This window comes from Symphalangus syndactylus, chromosome 9, assembly GCF_028878055.3.
Source record: "Symphalangus syndactylus isolate Jambi chromosome 9, NHGRI_mSymSyn1-v2.1_pri, whole genome shotgun sequence".
NCBI lineage: Eukaryota > Metazoa > Chordata > Mammalia > Primates > Hylobatidae > Symphalangus > Symphalangus syndactylus.
In genome coordinates this window covers 135,224,991-135,244,484 of record NC_072431.2, presented here as the reverse complement: position 1 = coordinate 135,244,484, position 19,494 = coordinate 135,224,991, and the positions used below count along the sequence as shown (strand labels likewise).

At 41.8% G+C, this 19,494-nt stretch overlaps 1 protein-coding gene across 2 annotated transcripts in view; it reads left to right on the top strand.

Annotated features, from left to right (window-relative positions):
* Positions 1-19,494, top strand: part of SLC1A1 (solute carrier family 1 member 1) — a 95,743-nt gene that overhangs the window by 16,869 nt on the left and 59,380 nt on the right. Inside the window, exon 1 of one of the 2 annotated variants that reach the window (XM_063609197.1) lies at positions 14,638-15,869. The exons of the other annotated variant lie outside the window; for it this stretch is intronic. The gene's annotated coding sequence lies outside the window, so the exon portion shown is untranslated. Of the gene's footprint in view, positions 1-14,637; positions 15,870-19,494 lie in introns of those variants that run through there. 2 annotated transcript variants of the gene reach the window in all.

Below are 19,494 nucleotides of genomic sequence, written 5' to 3'. Positions count from 1 at the left end.
TGCCACTGCACTGCAGCCTGGGCGACACAGCAAGAGTCTGTCTCAAAAAAAAAAAAAAAAAAAAAAAAAAAACAGATTCCAAGAGTAAAGAAAATCTTCAAGTGTTACTGTGCAAACATTATACTCACCATGTTTGATTTTTTTGGTCTCTGGTGGTCATCCCAGATGCATTCACAGTCATTTCTGGACCTTTAATCTAATCCACTATTGTTATTAAATGAGCTGATCCACATGGAGTTACTTTTTGAAATCATAAAGTGCCTTATGAATGTTTGTTATTGTGTCTTAAATTCTTTAAATTCTTAAAGCATGTCTTAACTCACTTAAAGATAAAAGTAAATGTTTCTGTGGTCCTTCCGGGAATGGGGAAAGTTACACCTCCACAAATGTGAAGAGAGAAGGGTGAACAGTTAGCAGGAAGAGCATTCAAGATGACAGAAGTTTTGTAGGCAGACCTAAGGGACGGGCTGAAGAATGTCTTGAAGACCCAGGTACTTAAACTTAGCATTCTGGGTTCAGGGTTCATCCAGGAGTTCCAGGCTTGTGGCAGGTTTAGAAAATCCAGGATGATGGGCCACCTTCTTTCTCCCAGAGGTCAATCTGATCTTAAGTTGCACCTGACTAAAACCTGCTGCAGGAGAGATGGTCAGATTTTATTTACACACAGGGAGATGGCTTCCTAAGATTGTGTAGTGAACCAAGAAGGTGTTTACAGGCATGTGAAACTGGCTATTGTAAAGAGGCAGTGATCTGGGACACGCGATGTTAGTTAAACTGGAGGAAAAGGTGTACCCTTCAAGCAGAGGATTCCAGGGCCTCTCCAAACCGTACAAGTCTGAGCCAAGGGACAGAGATTCCATTAGTGGCTTGGAAGCCAAATATTTGCCCGGATACCGAGGAAGGGAAAGAGTGGAACGTGACCGTGGGAATAGATAAAGGGTTTTCACAGGAATGCAAACAAGATGATAGGTAGAATCACCCATGAGATTAGCAAACAAATCACTTTAAGAGGAAAAAAGTAGAATAAAGAGAGTCAACCACAGGTAGAAAATGCAAGACTTTGGAATCCACAAGTCAAGTCATAGATATGTATCTCGGGAAATAATCCAAGCACACACGCATGGGACTGATACACCTGTGGGAGAGTGAGAGTCTGGTTGTTCCAAGACTGGTAGATTCACCAACCTGCTGGGCTCTAAGCCAGTTGGATGTTTGCTTGAGAGACTAGATTCCTGTGGGCTGGTCCTAACTTTCCCAACTAACCTCACCCTCACTTGAGCCCAAAGGACTCCTAAGACTCCATCCCCAGGAGGCATCCCCAGTTGAGGAGCTGGGCACTTGAATTGTCATGTATACAGCACCATAGCCATTGTAAAAGGAGAACGTCTCACAAGTCAGGAGTTACTGGAGAGACTGTTTATGACACACTTCTGGGTTGGATGGCCCTGAGACAATAAATTCATCCACATTCCTGTGGCCCAGTTTTCTTTTTTTTTTTTTTTTTGAGACGGAGTCTTGCTCTGTCGCCCAGGCTGGAGTGCAGTGGCGCAATCTCGGCTCACTGCAAGCTCTGCCTCCCAGGTTCACACCATTCTCCTGCCTCAGCCTCTCCGAGTAGCTGGGACTACAGGCGCCCGCCACCACGCCCGGCTAATTTTTTTTGTATTTTTAGTAGAGACGGGTTTCACCGTGGTCTCGATCTCCTGACCTCGTGATCTGCCCGCCTCGGCCTCCCAAAGTGCTGGGATTACAAGCGTGAGCCACCACGCCCGGCCTCTGTGGCCCAGTTTTCATGCTTTGCTCATGACATCCTCCCTCAGTGATTTTCTCCTGCCTTTCATAATCAGGTTTGATGAGCAAAGGGTAGAAAGTGCAGTGGCTTCCTGGGCATGTGCATTAAATAGCAATTAAAATGCAGTCCTGGTTCGGCTCAATGCAGCAGGTGTCAATCAAACACCTACAGTGTGTCAAGCTTGATGCCAGGGGCGGTGGAGTACAGGAATGAGCAGACAAATGCTTCTGCCTTGGGAGCTTGAGATGAAAGGGAAGGAGAGCATGAATTAGACCTGTTTGAGGGGGTAATAGAAATTCAGATAAAACTGAGCAGGGTCCAGAGGAGAGATTCCTTCCACCTGATAAGAGAGCCTAGGAAAGGCTTTCTGGAGGAGGTGGCTTTATAACGAGGCTTTTAACGAGGTGGCTTTTTAACGAGGGTAGGAGTTTATCAGGCAGAGATAGCGGCAAAGGGCTTTCAAGGGAGGGCGATCTGTGTGAACAAGAGTGTGAAAGCAAAAAAGCATGTAAGCAAAAAAGGCATGGAGCATCTTTAAGAAATAGCAAGGAGTTTGCTGTGACTGCATCTGCTGGGTTTGGGGGTGAGAAGCATGTGCAGGCCTGTATTGGTTAGGGACCTGGCAGGAAGCAGACTCAAAAGGGTTTCACTGAGCAGAATTGAATCAAGGGACTATTTATAGAGTTCAGCAGGGTAAAAGGAATCAGCAAGGGATGGTGAGGCACCCAGGGATGAATAACTGGGAAGCTATTAGCTCATCTAGGCCTGAACAGGCAAGGGAGGGTGATGAGGTTTCCACAGTACAGTGAGGGCTGAGTTGTGGCAGGGACCAAAAGGCAGGGCCTATGTGCCTGCAGAGGAACACAGGAGGAGGGCGGGAGAAAATAAAAAAAAACTCAACCTCTGTCTCTTTCTACCATTAAGACCTACAGCTACTGCCTCTCATTTGCTAAACCCAGCCAAAACCAGAGGCAAGGAACCCTGGATCAGCCCTCCCAGTGCACAGAGCAGGACAAAGAAAGACAGAGGGTGAATCTGAGGGCAGATGGAGAGTGACCAGCACAGAGCCATATGGCATGAAGTGCCATGCTGAAAGGTTTTCTAGGGACATCAAGAAGTGTTGAAAAGATACAAAGTCTAGGAATGATGGCAGGGAAATTATTATTTATTTATTTATTTACTGAGATGGAATCTTGCTCTGTCCCCCAGGTTGGAGTGCAGTGGTATGATCTCGGCTCACTGCAACCTCTGCCTCCCGGGTTCAAGCAATTCTCTTGCCTCAGCCTTCCGAGTAGCTGGGATTACAGGCATGTGCCACCATGCCTGGCTAATTTTTTCATTTTTAGTAGAAATGGGGTTTTGCTATGTTGGCCAGGCTGGTCTCAAACTCTTGACCTCAAGTGATGCACCCACCTCGGCCTCCCAAAGTGCTGGGATTACAGGCGTGAGCCACTGTGCCCAGTCTATTTTGATGACATCTGGTGATACTGGTGGCTGCTGCTTAAGAGCATTATGGGAAATGAGAGGTAAGAATGGCTCCCACAGCCTCCAGCTATATACCAGCAGGACCATCTTCTGCTGTTCACACAAGCCTAGCCCTAGGCCTCCACATCTAGAGAGCATTGGCCCTGCATCTACCAGTCCTTCTTCCATACAAGGAGGGCAAATGTGGCTGGTGGAGAAGTCACCTAGAATACCAGTGGCAGCTTCTCTGTCTCCCCACTATAATTTAGGACTCTTCTAACTGTAAGCAACAGAAAATCCAGTTTAAACAGGCTTAATCCAGAAAGGTGGAAGGAGGCGGGGGTGACATATAAAATTTACGGCTCAGATACCATAAGAGTCTAGAAACCGTACCTGGCTTCCAGTACAGGGGTTTAATATCATCTGGACCTATTCTCTCTTTACATAGAGTCTCTTTACACCTGTGTCATTTTCACTCCCAAGCAAGGCTCTTCCCTGGTGGTGATACAGCTGCCAGCACAGGTCAAGGTTTCTTTTTCCCAGTTCCACACCCAGCAGGAGAGATAAAGTTTCTGATCCCTATTAGTTCAAACAAGACTCCATGGCCTTAACCTTAGGCTAACTCAGCCCTGAGTCAGAGCTCCATTCCTCAATATAGTCTTGGGACCAAAGGAATATGGTGATCTGATTGGCTAGACCGGGGTCACTCCCTCATCCTACCATGTTCCCCCAAGCTTCTGGACTACTTAGGGCTTCAGCTCCACTGTAAACAAATTGAGAGTTAGAAGGTGTGCTGTTCACTGCAGGGACAAGGGATACTGTCCCTTAACAAGAGCAACAAACCTGCCTTTTATCTGTTATGTTCCTGAGCTATTTCCTGAAAGCAATCAATACAACACTCATAAGTTAAATGTTATTGAATTCATAGTTACAAAAGCCAGTGAAGTCGTTTAGTTATTAACCACATGGTTTGAAATTGATGGAATTGAGACAGAAATCACTTTAAAAGCTGAGAGAGGGTGTCATAGTCTGTTCTGGCTGCTATAACAACATCCCACAGACTACATAGCTTATAAACAACAGACATTTTTTTCTTACAGTTCTGGAGGCCAGGATGTCCAAGATCAAGGTGCCATTAGATTCTGTGTCTGCTGAGGGCCCACTTCCTGGCTCCTGAATGATGCCTTCTAGGTGTTTCCTCACACAGTGGAAGTGGCAAGGCAGCTCTCTGGCACTCTTTCATAAAGGCACTAATCCCATTCAGGAGGGCTCTGCCCTCATGACCTAATCACCTCTCAAGGGCCCCACCTTCTAACACCATCACACTGATGATTAGGTTTCAAAATATGAATTTGAAGGAGGACATACACATTCATACCATAGCAGAGGAGGATAAAAATTAAGCATGTTTTGCCTTAAACTCTTAAGACTTCTACACACACACACACACACACACACACACACACAACTACACTACAGCTTATATTTAATGCTGAAAGTCTGAATGTTTTCCCCCTAAGAGCAGGAATAAGGCAAAGCTGTCCATTCTCACAATTTCTTTTGAATATCTCACTGGAAGCCTGAGCCAGTACAACAGGGCAAGAAAAAGAAATAAAAGGCACATTGAAAAGAAAGAAATAAAACTGTCCCTGTTCACAGATGGCATGATTTTCTACATAGGAAATCCCAAGAAATTACAAAATAAATTTTAAGACTAATAAGTGGTTTTAGCAGGGCTGCAAGATACAAGCTTAACACACAAAAATGACTTGCTATTTCTATATGCTAACAATGTACAACTGAAAATGGAAATTTAAATACATTGTGTGTCATAGCTCCAAAAAGTAAGGATTAGGTATGCTACAAAACATATATAGGAGCTATACTCTGACAACTATAAAACACTGATGAAAGAAATCAATGAATGCCAAAGTAAATGGAGAGACATAAGTTGTTCATGGATTGGATGACTCAACACAGTAATGATGTCAGTTCTCCCATAATTGATGTATAGATTTAATGTAATTCTGATCTAAATCCCAGCAGGGATTTTTGTAGACATATTAGACAAGCTGATTCTAAAATTCATGTGGAGGCAGAGTGCGGTGGCTCGCACCTGTAATCCCAGCACTTCAGGTGGCTGAGGCGGGCAGATTGCTTGAGCTCAGGAATTGAACACCATCTTGGGCAACATGGCAAAACTCCGTCTCTACAAAAAAATACAAAACTTAGCCAGGCATGGTGGCATGCGCCTGTAGTCCCCGCTACTTGGTAGGCTGACGTGGGAGGATTGCTTGAGCCCGGGAGATCGAAGATGCAGTGAGCCACGATCATGCCACTGCACTCAAGCCTGGATGACAGAATGAGATCCTGTCTCCAAAAAAAAAACAAACAAAAAATAAAATTCATACAGAAAGACAAAGGCATTAGAAGAGCTAAAATAATTTTGAAAAAGAAGACAGTTGGAGGAATCATCCTATCTTATTTCAATATGGTTATCAAGATATCAAGTGTAATATTGGTGAAAAGGTAGTCATGGCAAAAACGGCAATTACTTTTGCACCAACCTAATACAGCAGTGAAGCAGAACAAAGATTCCAGAAATAGACCCACGGAAATATGCCCAGTTGGTCTTTTTTTTTTTTTTTAAATTGAGACAGGGTCTCACTCTGTCTCCCAGGCTGGAGTGCAGCAGCATGATCATAGCTCACTGCAGCCTTGAACTCCTGGGTACAAGCAGTCCTCCTGCTTCAGGCTCTCAAAGTGCTTGTACCCAGGTGTGAGCCACTGTACCTGGCCCTCCAATTGATTTTTGACAAAGGTGCAAAAGCTATTCAAAGAGGAAAGGATAGTCTTTCCAACAAATGGTATTGGAACAATTAGACATCATATGCAGAAAAAAAAAATGAACCTCAACCTAAAATCACATTACATTCAAAAATTAACTCCAAAAGGAAAAGAGTAAGATATAAGACTTTTAGAAGAAAACATAGGGGTAAAATCTACATGAGCCGGAGTTAGGCAAAGAGATCTTAGATGCCAAAGCACAACTCATAAAAGAAAAAAATTGGTTAAGTTGGACTTTAAAAAATAAATCTCTTTCTCTCCAAAAGGCACTTAAGGGAATGAACAAACAAGCTACAGACTGGGAGAAAAGAATTGTAGATCACATATCCAACTTGTCTAAATTTGTATCCAGAATATATAAAGAAACTCTCAAAACTAAGTAATAAGAAAACAAATGATCAAACTTTAAAAATAGGCAAAACCTGAACAGACACTTCACCGAAGAGGGTATACTGATGGCATATAAACACATGAAAAGATGTTCAGCATCGTTAGCCGTTACGGAAAAGTGAATTAAAACCACAATAAGATGCCAGTAAATACCTATTAGATTGGCTAAAAAAAAAAATACAACACCAAGTGCTGATGAGGATGTGGAGCAACTGGTACTATTAAACATTGCTGATGTGGGAATATAAAATGGTACAGCCACTCTAAGAAACAATTTGGCACTTATCACCTTAAATACAGCTTTATGATATGGCACAGTAGTCCCACTCCTGTGTATAAGTGCTAGAGAAAGGAAAACATGTACACACAAAAATCTGTATGTGAATGTTTATAGCAGCACTCTGCATAATCAATCAAAATGGGAGACAACTCAAATATTCTTCAGTAAGTAAATAAACTACAGCCTATCCATAAAAAGTGATCCAATCAGCAAGAGAAAGGAACATACCATGGATACGTACAAAACTCAGATGAATCTTAGAGGCATTATAGTCAGTGAAAAAACCAGTCTCAAAACTTACATAGAATATGATTCCATCTGCATGATAGCCTCAAAAAGACAAAACCATAGTGATGGAAAACAGACTAGTGGTTGCTAGAGGTTAGGAATGGAGAAAGGGTGTGACTACAAAGATACGGCATGAGAGAGCTCTTTGGCGTGATGGAGCTGTTCTATATTCTAATTTTGATGGTGGCTATAAGAATTTTAACATGTTAACCATAGAACTGTACACTAAAATAGTCAATTTTATCGTATGATCAACACACGTACACACACAAACATCCCCTTAAGAGTCAGTTGGTGCATATGTGTCCGGTATTTGCAAGAGGCGGTCTGTGTTTACTGGTGGGGAATTCCTGTTTTCTACTGAGTTCTTATCCCTGCAAAGAGCAAAACCTTGAGTGGCCTGATGCTGCCGTAATTCCCACTGAGGATATCTGACCTAACTGTTTTGGGTATTGTTGGGTATGCAAGGTTCACTAACATCTTAAGATAACATCCACAGGGCCAGCCAGAGCCTCCCTTGTTATCTGGCTCGGGGACGCACATGTCACACGGATCATGGAGGAGGCTGGGAAGGCTTTCCAAACACACTTGGGCTGAGTTTTGAAGTCGCTGAAATGGTAATCAGATAAATGAGAGAGCAGAGGGAGCAATAAATAAAGGCTCAAAGACATGAGCGCAGGGCAGAACTGACACAGTGGGCATGGTTAGGGTTGGGGCTAGGGTGGGTGAGGGAGCTTGCTGCCACCCTATGTTAGGGAACCACTGAAGGGGCTTTAAGCTGGAGAGTGACTCCACCAGATTTGCATCCTGGAAAGATAGCTCTGACTTAGTTTGCAGAATGAATTAGCAGAGACAAGATTATATGCAGAAAGGGTTATAGGAAGTTGATGAAGTAGCCTTGGTGAGAAATGCAGCAGACCTGAACCAAGGCAGTGTCAGAGGGTAGAAGGGAAATAGATGAATTTGAGTTATTTGGCCAATAACATCAGCAGAACTTGGTATGGGGCATGGGACACAGAGTCAGTTGGAATGTTCCAAAAGTGTACCACTTCAGACCCAAACTGCTTCAACATATCTGCTGTATCAGTTATTTGCTGTGGGGTCTTAGACAAGTTATTTCATTTGCTTGTGCCTCAGTTTCTCACCTGAAAATGAAGTTACCTCATAGAGTTGTTGTGGAGATCAGAGTTAATTATATTTAGCACAGGGTCTGGTACATGGTAAGCCCTCCAAAAATGTTTGCAAATAAAAACACAATTTAGGGATATCTATTTCTAGGTAACAAATCACCCCCAAATTTAGCGGCTTAAAATAATAATGACCATATCATTATTGCTCACAGTTCTCTTTTGTGATTACAGGGAGCTGGTGGCTAGGGCGGGGATCATGTAAAGGCCATCACTCACTTGTCTTCTGACGGGGCTGGCAGGATTCAAGCAGCTGAGGCTCCTGTATCCCTTTTCTCGCTGACTCTCTCTGTCTCTCTTCCCTTCTCTCTCTCTCTCTCTCTCTGCCCCCCAACCCCCACCCCCACTATCCTCCCTCTTGCTCTGGTTTTCCCATGTTGTCTCTCCAGCATGGCAGCTTCAAGGCAGCTGGACTTCTTACATGATGCTTCAGGGCTTCAAAGTGAGTGTCCCAAGAAGAAAACTAATCAGATGCTGGCCTCTTCTAACCTAACTCGGATTTCACATAGCCTCACTACTGCTGCATTTTGTCTATCAAGGTGATCACGAAGGCCAATCCAGCTTCAAGAGACAGGGACAGAGCTTCCATTTTCTGATGGGAAGAGTATCAAATATTCTATAGGCCTATTTTTAAACTACCAGGGGACCCAGGATGAAAAGTCTGAGGTTTTCTAAAGGGAGGATAGATAAGTTTAATTTTCCTTTGTTGGGTCTCATGCGCAGGTATCCAGATAGAGTTCCAGCAGGTAATTGTATATTGAGTTTGTCACTGGGGAAACAGCATGAGGCAACAGATAGAGATGGAAATGGAAGCTCTAAAAGCAGATGGGATCCCTGTGGGAGAGTGTGCTGCCCAAGAAGAGGGTGGAAGACAAACCCTTGATGAACATCAACATCAGTGTGAAGCACAAAGGTGGAGGTGGATGAGAACTTATCCAGCTGGCTGAGTTCCTCTAGACATCCAACTGGTTTCACTCCTAGTGTACTGCAGTCTGAGACTTCTTTCTCTGGGATTCAGTATTCTCTTAGTAAGAGAGTCTTCTTTCCAGCAGGACTGAACCCTTGCTTGCCCAGGTCAAGGGTCCTCTTCCACCTCTCACAGCTGGCTGCTGAGTCAGAACCTCCTACCTTCCTCCCAAGGCCAGGCTGTGTTGTGGAGCCTTCTGTCCTGTGTGTTTCCAGTATGGGACAAGGCACTAGATCCTCCACCCTCTTCACAGTTAGATATGTTCCCTGGAGTAAAAGAGTCTTTGAACAAGTTGTTAGGAAAGTTTCTCCTCTTCAACCACTTCAAAATGTCCTTTTGAGTGTAAGCCACGTCCAAATAATTAGTCTTCAGTTCCAGATCCTGTTAGAGAGCCACACTGGTACAGGAGTTTCCCTGGTTCCTCTTTTGTGAGTTGCCATAAAGAAAGAGGAAGTGACCTATAATCTATGAAAGAGCCAGGTTCTAAAACAGATCAGTCTGAATTCAGAGCTCAGCCCTTCACCCTAGGCATCGGTCCAAGAGACACCAGTATGAACTTACCCAGAACGGGCCTGAACATTTTAACAACTGAACACAATACACCCCAGCTGGCTCCTGGCAGATTGTACTCCAGTGTGGTGGGTTTAATTTGAGCAAGCAGTTGAAGTAAAACAGGGCTGGCTGTGGGGATGTGGTAGAGCCAGAATGGCTTCTCTTGATCTTTTTTTTCTTTCTGAGAAACAAGATGAATTAATGAACTGATTCATGCTCCCTTTTACCCGAAGTCTGAAATAAACCACCCTTATCATCTCATCAAACCTTTACCCGACCCAAACTATGGATGTGGGATTCTTATTCTTCTCTTGCCTTCAATCTGTCCCACTCCTGATGAAGTTCCTTCCTATCTTCCAATCCCATGGGCTTCACTTTCCTGCCTATAAACAGCTGTCAACTGCCTGATCTCCCTATGCTAATCCATTCTACACATTTTAGCCAGGCTTTTCTCCAATCTAGGCTGGCTTTTACACAACCATGTTCAATGGCTATTCATTATCCTTAATAGCTAATCTTTGTATATTATAGTTTAACACACGGTTTATCTCATTTTATTCTCACAATGAACCCGTTATATGGAAGGGAACTTAGGGTCAGAGAAGTATAAATTCTCCTTCCTGGCATTCAAGGCCTTTCATGGTGTGCCCCAAGTGATTTCCTAGTCTTGGTTCTCTAAACCACCCCTCAAGCACCAGCCAAACTACTGACTGAACACACTCTTATCACCTCTTTATGGAAGAAACAGAACTTTGGTGTCCAACAGAACTGGATATCGAAGCTGGCCATGCGACTTCAGACAAGTTTCCTAACCTGCGTTACATTATTGTCTTTATCTGTAAATAACGGGCTTATTAGATTAGATGATTAAATAAGGTATTATAAAAGCGTTTGAGCGATAGGCACCTGACACGTTAGTTTCTTCTTCTCCTGCCCCTCTGTCTTTAGGTGTTCTCTCCACCGTCCTCAATAGTCCCCGCCTAGTGAATTCCTTCTCACTCTCACATCCAAGGTTCATCTAAAACTCTTCCTTAATCTCACCTAATGTGAATTTCAAGGGTAGCTCTGAACACCTACAACTTTGGGGTGGCCGTTCCTATAGACTAGCTTGTTCTCTTGTCTTCTGTCTTGTCCTGCCTACTAGAATACAATTTCTCAGTGGCAGGAGCAGCACCCTCTCTTTGACCTCACGACATAGAACCTCCTGTGGTGCTGGCACAAAGAAGTCACCCAGAAAACATTTGTAAGATTGACTCAAGACCATGGGAGGCTTCTTGTGTTCCACGTGCTCACTTCCTGATTGCTGTGATATTTGCTTTCGGCTGAACACTGGTCACCTTCCCTCTTCTGTGATTGTGTACCAGGATGAAAGATGACAGCCAGGAGGAAGTTGGCTTGCAGAGGTATTTGGGGTGAGCTGACGAATTTAACAATTGTTTTTAGCTTTTGTTAACATTTTAAAAATGGGGTGGTCTCACACAAAGACCTAGATTTTTAGTTTCTCTTTAAAAGTTCAGGAAACAAGGCCACCATGGACCCTCACTTTCACGTGATGGGGCTTGGGCAGAGACATCGGGACCACCACAGACCCATGGGCCTGCTTCCCTCACTTCTGCCCTGACCCCTGTAGCCTTGTACATTTGCAGTCTTTGATGTCAACTGAAAATTGTTGAAATGTATTTCAACTCTATCTTTAAGAATGAAGTTGTAGCCGAGCACGGTGGCTCACGCCTGTAATCCCAGCACTTTGGGAGGCTGAGACAGGTGGATCACTTGAGGTCAGGAGTTCAAGACCAGCCTGGCCAACATGGGGAAACTCCATCTCTACTAAAAGTAAAAAAAAATTAAAAAATTAGCCAAGCATGGTGGTGGGTGCCTATAATCCCAGCTACTCAGGAGTTTGAGGCAGGAGAATTGCTGAACCTGGGAGGCGGAGGTTGCAGTGAGCCGAGATCTCACCATTGCACTCCAGCCTGGGTGACAGAGCAATACTCCATCTCAAAAAAAAAAAAAAAGAATGAAGTCCTTACTTTTTTTGATTTTAGGACAGATGACCAAGGAGGGGTTATTTCCTTCAATGGTGAAAAGGTTCTTCTTCTACTGCATGGTTTTTTTGTTAGTATTTTTTTTTTTTTTTTTGAGACAGGGTCTCACTCTGTCATCCAGGCTGGAGTGCAGTGGCATGATCTCAGCTCACTGAAGCCTCAGCAGCCTGAGCTCAAGCGATCATCCCACTTCAGCTTCCCTAACAGCTGGGATTACACACGTGAGCCACTGCACCTGGCCTACAGCATGGTTTTTAAGTATCTTTGTGCTCTCCCTCTGTAGACATCTTTCATTTGTTTAGAATCTGTGGTGATGGAGGCCTCATGCCCTATTCAACTCCAGCTGCCTGTCAATGTAGTGTCTGTAGCTTCTTTCACATGGAGAAGCCATCAGTCCCATTCTGTCCATCAAGGTAGAGTGAAAAATATCAGGTCACTCTGCTGCCTCTACCACCTTTCAGCACTGATGGCTCCACTCCCTGAGGGGAGAGGCAGAAGTGACAGGGAAGGAAGAAAGAAGAAGAAGAATTTTCTCACTTTATGATTTATTGCATTTAATACTCACCCTGAGTCTGAGTCGGGTATCATTCCTTCTTGACTTATAGCAAAATCAAGGCACCTAGAGGCTGTCCTTTACGCTCCGTCCCAAAGCTAGAAAATAAATGATGAGTGGTTTGGGCCCAGTTGTGTCTAATTGTGTCATGTTTTTCCACTATTCTGTCTGCCTTAGGGTCTCCAACCCCTTTCAGCTGTATTTATAAGACTGATGTTTGAAGAACTGTTTATTAGTTTGCAGGACTGTTTATTAGACAACTACAAACTGAGCTGAAATAAAACTTTGGTTTCTGTTTGCTCTAAAGAGAAGTTTCTGTTCAATCCTCCACTGGGAGTGTGTCTTTAGGCCTCTAAATTTTATACCATAACTATTTGTATAATTTGAATGATCTTCAATGAAATGGAAACAAATAATAATAGAGAAATACATTCTAAAATAAGAATAATGCATGACACTGGTTTAGATCACACAGTGTTTCCTATGTACATTTTCTCTTTGGGTTCACCCAACATTCTTGAGATACCCTCACTGAAGTTTTTAGATAAAGCAATCAAAAAGCAAGAGAATTTAAATGACATAGGTAAGTATGTATGTGATAGAAATGGAATTAGAATCCAGATTCTTAGCTCCTCTTTTCATTATCTGATCCTGCTTGGTTTTTACTTACACCAGGCAATAATTTTGAAAGTTCTGCTCTCTCTACTTGTGCTATTATTATCTGTTGTTGTTATTCAATCATAGATATTTATTGAGCCTTCCTGCAGGCCAAGGGCAGGGCTAAGTCATGTGCATTCATTATTTCACTTAATGCTCAGGACAGCCATATGACATAGGTACTCTTCTCATTTCTCTTTAACTGATGAGGATACAGAGGCTTAGAGGGATTCAGTAACTTATGTAAGGTCACACTGCTAGTAACTGGTAGGACATACTCAACTCCAGATAGGTGACTCATGGAAATTTCTGCTGTGTCTTACATCTTCACCTAGATTGTAAACCACATGGGGACCCAGACCACGTATCCTCCACAGAGCTTAGCAAAGTGGTTGTATGCACAGGTATGCAAGTAATTCATTAATGACAGTTGATTTTTTTAGGCCATTAGCTTTTATTTTACTTTTTCTATAGGGATTTTCAGATCACACTGTTCTCAAAATAATCCTGGTTTTCTGTTGGCTGTTTTGATTTATCTTTAGACACTGTAATTGAAAATTAAGCTCTTAAGCATCTCCCTTTACAGGCTATGTTCCACAATCTGTAATCACAACTTTTCTTTAAATTGATCATCATCTTTTGAGCTGTTAATAAACATGTCTGCCTTCATTTGGGTTTTCAAATTGTTATTTCCAGATGGTGAGACTTTCAGATCTGATAGGCTCACACACATCCTGCCAAGTGGAAGTTTGAGCAAAATGTCACATCTCTGGCAATATTTGTGCTATTAGTATGATTAAAGGAAAAAGTTTCACTGTGATGTCATCAGCTTTCCCACCTCATGAAAAAGCCATCAAATTATCAACCAATCAAAATTAAATGAATCCCATTTAATTTTATTATTATCTACTTTTCTTTTTTCCCCATTGTAAAAATGAATTTGGTTCATTTGCTTTCTGCTTCTGGATTTGCCTGTTCTGGACATTTCATACAAATGGAATCATATAATACATGGACTTTTGTGACTGGCTTCTTTGGCTTGTTTCACTTAGTATAATGTTTTCAAGGCTCATCCATACCATAGCATGCAGCAGTGCTTTATTCCTATTTATGGCTCATACAATATTATGTTTATCCAATTATAAGTTGGGCATTTAGATTGTTTTCACATTTGGCTATTAGGAATAATGTTGTTGTGAACATTTCTTGTACAGTTTTTGTGTAAGGACATGTTTTCAATTCCAGAGGGTATATATCTAGGCACGCAATTGCTGGTTCACATGGTAACTCTATGTTTAATTTTTGAGGAACTGCCAAACAGTCTTCCACAGAGGCTGCACCATTTTACATTCTCACCACAAAGGCAAAAAGATTCCAATTTCTCCACATCCTCACCAACATATATCATTTTCTCTTTTTTGTGTTTTTTTAAAAAGCCATTCTAATGAGTACAAAGTAACACCTTATTGTGGTTTTGACTTATACTTCCATAATGACTAATAATATTGGACATCTTTTTATATGCTTATTGTCCTTTTGTATATCTTCTTTGGAGAAATGTCTATTGAAATCTTTTGTCTATTTTTAACAATTTGGTTGTCCTTTTATTGTTGAGTTGTAAGAATTCTTTATGTATTCTAGACCCTTACCAGATACATAATTTGCACATTTCTCTTTTTTGAATATATTGCAAAGCAACATTTTTCAAGAAAATTTTTAATTTTTTTTCTGCCATATTGTGAAGCTTGGTTGTCTCTACCAGGTCCTACCTCCTATTTACCTGTAAGTATTTAGAAGGTCATCAGGATTTACGCTCAAAAATGGAGTCTGGGGGTGAGAAGGAAGCACTTTGTTTGGAGAGGGTTTACTGTTGAGGCCCTGCATTAATCCTCTCTGCCACCTCAAGGAAAGCTGTGGTCACATCTGGTATAGTAGAAAGTGCCATGGTGGCTGAGGAAGCTTGTGGGTTTATCACATATTTATCCATGGTGGCATGGATACCTTGTTTTTGCTTCAGAATTGCTCTTAAAGAAAAATTCTGGGGCAGATGAACCCCATCATCATCCAGGAAGAATATTTGCAGCACATTTTTTCTTGTCATGATGAGTTTGCTGTTTGAGACGGTATGGGTAGAAGCTTCACAATGGCTGGCTAGTGTCATTTTCCCTCATTTAGGCTCAACTGTGACTTTATATCTGTCTACCTTATGGAAGGCCTGGAGGCTCACACTGAGGCAGAAGAGCGAAGGGGCAAGTGCTGTTGATGGTGGCAGCTCAGTGGGAGAAAAAGTCAGCAAAGACAATTATTTATTCAGGACCTTCACAAAGGGAGCGGCCCCACTTGTTTGCATGTTGATTGAACCGTACCTTAGTGTCCACTTGCTTGAGGCTTGCAGCAGCATCTTTAGGCTCTTCAAAGCGAGTGCTGCCATTGGTAGCAAGGTCTTATGGATGCCCTTGCTAGGCCCATTTCCTTCTTTGTTATTCCAAGTAGAGTTCTAATGAATCTGAACCTGCCATTTTTTTTTTTTTTTTTTTTGAGATGGAGTCTTACTCTGTCGCCCAGGCTGGAGTGCAGTGACACAATCTCGGCTCACTGCAAGCTCAGCCTCCTGGGTTCATGCCATTCTCCTGCCTCTGCCTCCCAAGTAGCTGGGACTACAGGTGCCCACTGCCACGCCTGGCTAATTTTTTGTATTTTCTGTAGAGACGGGGTTTCACTGAGTTAGCCAGGATGGTCTCGATCTCCTGACCTCGTGATCTGCAAGCCTCGGCCTCCCAAAGTCCTGGGATTACAGGTGTGAGACACCGCGCCCGGCCTGAACCTGCCTTTTAACAAGACCCCAAGGTGATTCAAGGCACATCAAAGTTTAAGAAGCATAGATTTACATTATATTCTCTCTATCCCTGCACATCTCACATGGCTATTCAGCCTAATGTCCACGTGAGTCAGTCTTCCTCTTTCTTTTCATGGCTTCCATGGATTTCACCTGGTATACTCTTGATGCCATCTATATTAGCCTGTTCTCACAATGCTATAAAGAAATACCGGAGACTAGGTAATTTATAAAGGAAAGAGGTTTAATTAACTCGAAGTTCTGTGTGGCTGGGGAGTCCTCAGGAAACTCACAATCATGGCAAAATGGGAAGCAGGCACCTTCTTCACAAGGCAGCAGGAGAGAGAGTGTGAGCGTGTGAAGGAGGAACTGTCAAACACTTATAAAACCATCAGATCTCATGAGAATGCATTCACTATCATGAGAACAGCATGTGGGAGACCCCCACCTCCATGATCCAATCGCCTTCCATCAGGTCACCTCCCTTGACACATGGAGATTATGGAGATTACAATTCAAGATGAGATTTGGGTGGGGACACTGCCAAACCATATTACCATCCTAGTACTGACTGCAGCTTCCTTTAATTACTGGACGAAGAAACACAATCTTTTGATCAACTAGCATTTCCCTGAAGCACTTGTAAACAATTCCATAAAAATCCTGAGATAGGTACCTATTTGTGTTTACTCTTGAATCTTCCCCAGCCTTCTCCCCTTCCTCTTCCTCCCCCTCCCTGTCTTCCCACAGCTCAATACTTCCACCTTCCATTGTTCAGTACCCCGCTGTGACTCCTGCCTGTGCTGAGTTACATCTATGATTGACTCTCATTAGATGTGAGCTCCTTGAGGGAAGGGTCTTACATCATCCATTTTTATACCTTGATTCCCACCCCTGGACCTAACACAGGTCCTTGGACATAGTAAATATCTGCAGAATTTAATTAAGTTATTGAGTCACATTGGAAATTATTTCAGAAGACACCAAATGCCTTTTCTTTTTTTCCACATGCCATTTGTTCTAGTACGACTAAGACCCTAAGACTTTTATTTTGTTGATATCAAGTGGTATAAATATTAAACATTATATATCATAATTTTAACTCAAGTTTTTAATTTATAGAAGAAAAGTTTATATTTCTCTACCAAAATAAATGTCATAGACTGAGGAAAGAATTTTGTTAATTTGGTCATACCAAAAATATTTAACATTAATTTCTCTCAACTTCTGACTCTGCTGCTCTTTAGCTCTGTAACCATGACTTACCTGTCAAAGCCAAAACTCTTCTGAGCATTTCATGAGAAAATCTATAAAGAGTATATAGCCTACAATAATAGCCAACATGTATTAGCTGTGCTTACAGTGCAAGCCAGGTACTTTTTATTCCAAGTACTTTACATATAGTCTCATTTTAAAATCTCCTAATGACTCTATGAGGTTGATATTTTGTTATTCCCACTGTTATAGGTGAGGAAACAGAGGCACAGGCTACAGGGTATTTTGTCCAAGATAATACAGCTAATAAAGTGGTGATGCCAAGATTTGAACAGTCTATTCTTAAACAGCCTGCCTACTGAAGGGTTACTGCTGAATTCCTTTCTTCCTTCAAAATGCCTCATGTGATTTAACATGCCTTATTCCATTGTGTATATTAAAGGCCCTTTGTTTATACATTACTGTCATCTATATTTCCCCATTTGGCCAATGCATAGTATAAATTAGGTGATCTATAAATGATTGTTGGCTAATTGATCCTACGTGCATACATGGGAATACTTGGAAAAGCAATGATTGTTTTAATATAACGAGTTCTTGATGTAGAAAGATTGTTCCTATACATTGTGGAACTCTCAATTTTAATATTTACTGACTCCATTATCCATCTTAAAATGGGCATATTGTAAAGGGTAAGGAATAAATAATTGATGGTGGTGTCACACATCTAGTAATATGGTAGTTGAGCTAATATGAATGGGTTCTCCCACCATCTCAAACACATAGAAATCTAAAAGTCCCTTCCAGATCACTGCAGAGCCAGAGCCAAACCCAAACTCAAAAGCAATAAAGGAAATCCCCTTGTACCAGAAATAAAAAGGGAACTCAAAGCTAGAAGTATAAACAAGATCTGATGCTAAGGTCTAGACCTGTATTAATCTGTTTTGTGTGGCTATAATAGAAGACCTGAGACTGGGTAACTTATAAAGAAAAGATGTTTATTTAGGTCACAACTCTGTAAGCTGGGAAGTTCAAGGGCATGGCCCTGGCTTGTGGTGAAGACTTTCGAGCTGCATCAAAATATGGTAGAGAAAGTCATCTCATCTTGGGCCATGTGTATATAATTTAATAACTAATATAAAATTATTTTTAAAATATGGTAGAGAAGGTCAAAGGGGAAGCAGATCTGTACAAAGAGGAAAAACCTGAGGGGTATCCTGGCTTTATAACAACCCACTCCTGAGTATACTAATCCATTCCCATGAGAACTAATCCAGTCCTGCCAGAGTGATAACTCACTATTGCAAGAATAGCACCAAACTATTCATGAGGGATCCAGCCCCATGACCCCAAGTGCCTCCCACTGGGCCCTGCCTTCCAGTACTGCCACAGTGGGGATAAAATTTCAGCATGAGTTTTGGTGAGGACAAACCAACCATAGCAAGACCCACTTACAAGCTTTAATAATGGGAGACAGGGGTCTTAATATCCACATGGGGAAAAGAGATATGATCTTGGCCCATGTGAGTGAAGGAGTTTAAACCAAACCTTGACATAAAGTCTGGAACCACAAAATTTGGCCCTGCCCTTGGAAATAAGAGCAGAGAAATTCTACCTAGTGACTAAGGAAAACCTTAAGAAAGTTTGCCATTTGCCCATGGCTAAAATAAGAGGTAAAGAGGGCACCCATAAGAAGATTAAAATCCAGATTTATATTTCCCTCAGCGCATCATCTAAATTTACACCACTGTGTAATGCTGATTTATCAAGCTGAAAAATTAATATGAAAACTGTTCTGGAGGACTTGAAACTTCTAAGTCCCCAGAAAAAGCAAGTAGTCTGTAGGTAGACTTTCACAACTCAGAAAAAAGCCAACCCCCTCCTCAAAAGACAAGCCTATGATCAAAAATTACAAACTACGCAGGAAAAGACCCAGTAGGAGAATAGGTATCCCCCAAACTGGAGATGATAGGACAGTCTGAAATAATATATACTAAATATGTTTAGAATAACTAAAGAAAAACAGGTGGAATAGAAACTAGGTAATAGAAAAATGATAGTGTGAAAAGGATACTGTAACTTCTAGAAATGAAACTTAGAGAGAGTGGAATTAAAAATTCAGTGAATGAATTAAGCATCCAGTAAATGCAACTGATGTAAGGATTGGAAACTGCAAGATAGGTGTGAGAAAAATCAGTCAATGCGTCACAGAGAGATAAAAAATGAGGAATATATAAAAACCCTCCAAGGACCCCTGCATTTGGAAACTGAAAATCATATTTTTTCAAGGAATTTACAGTTCAAAGAAAAAAATCACAACAGAGATTTATAAGATATTTAGAACTAAACAAAAGTAAAAATACCGTATAATAATTCACAGGACACCAACACAGAATTTAGAAGGAAATGTCTTATATGCAT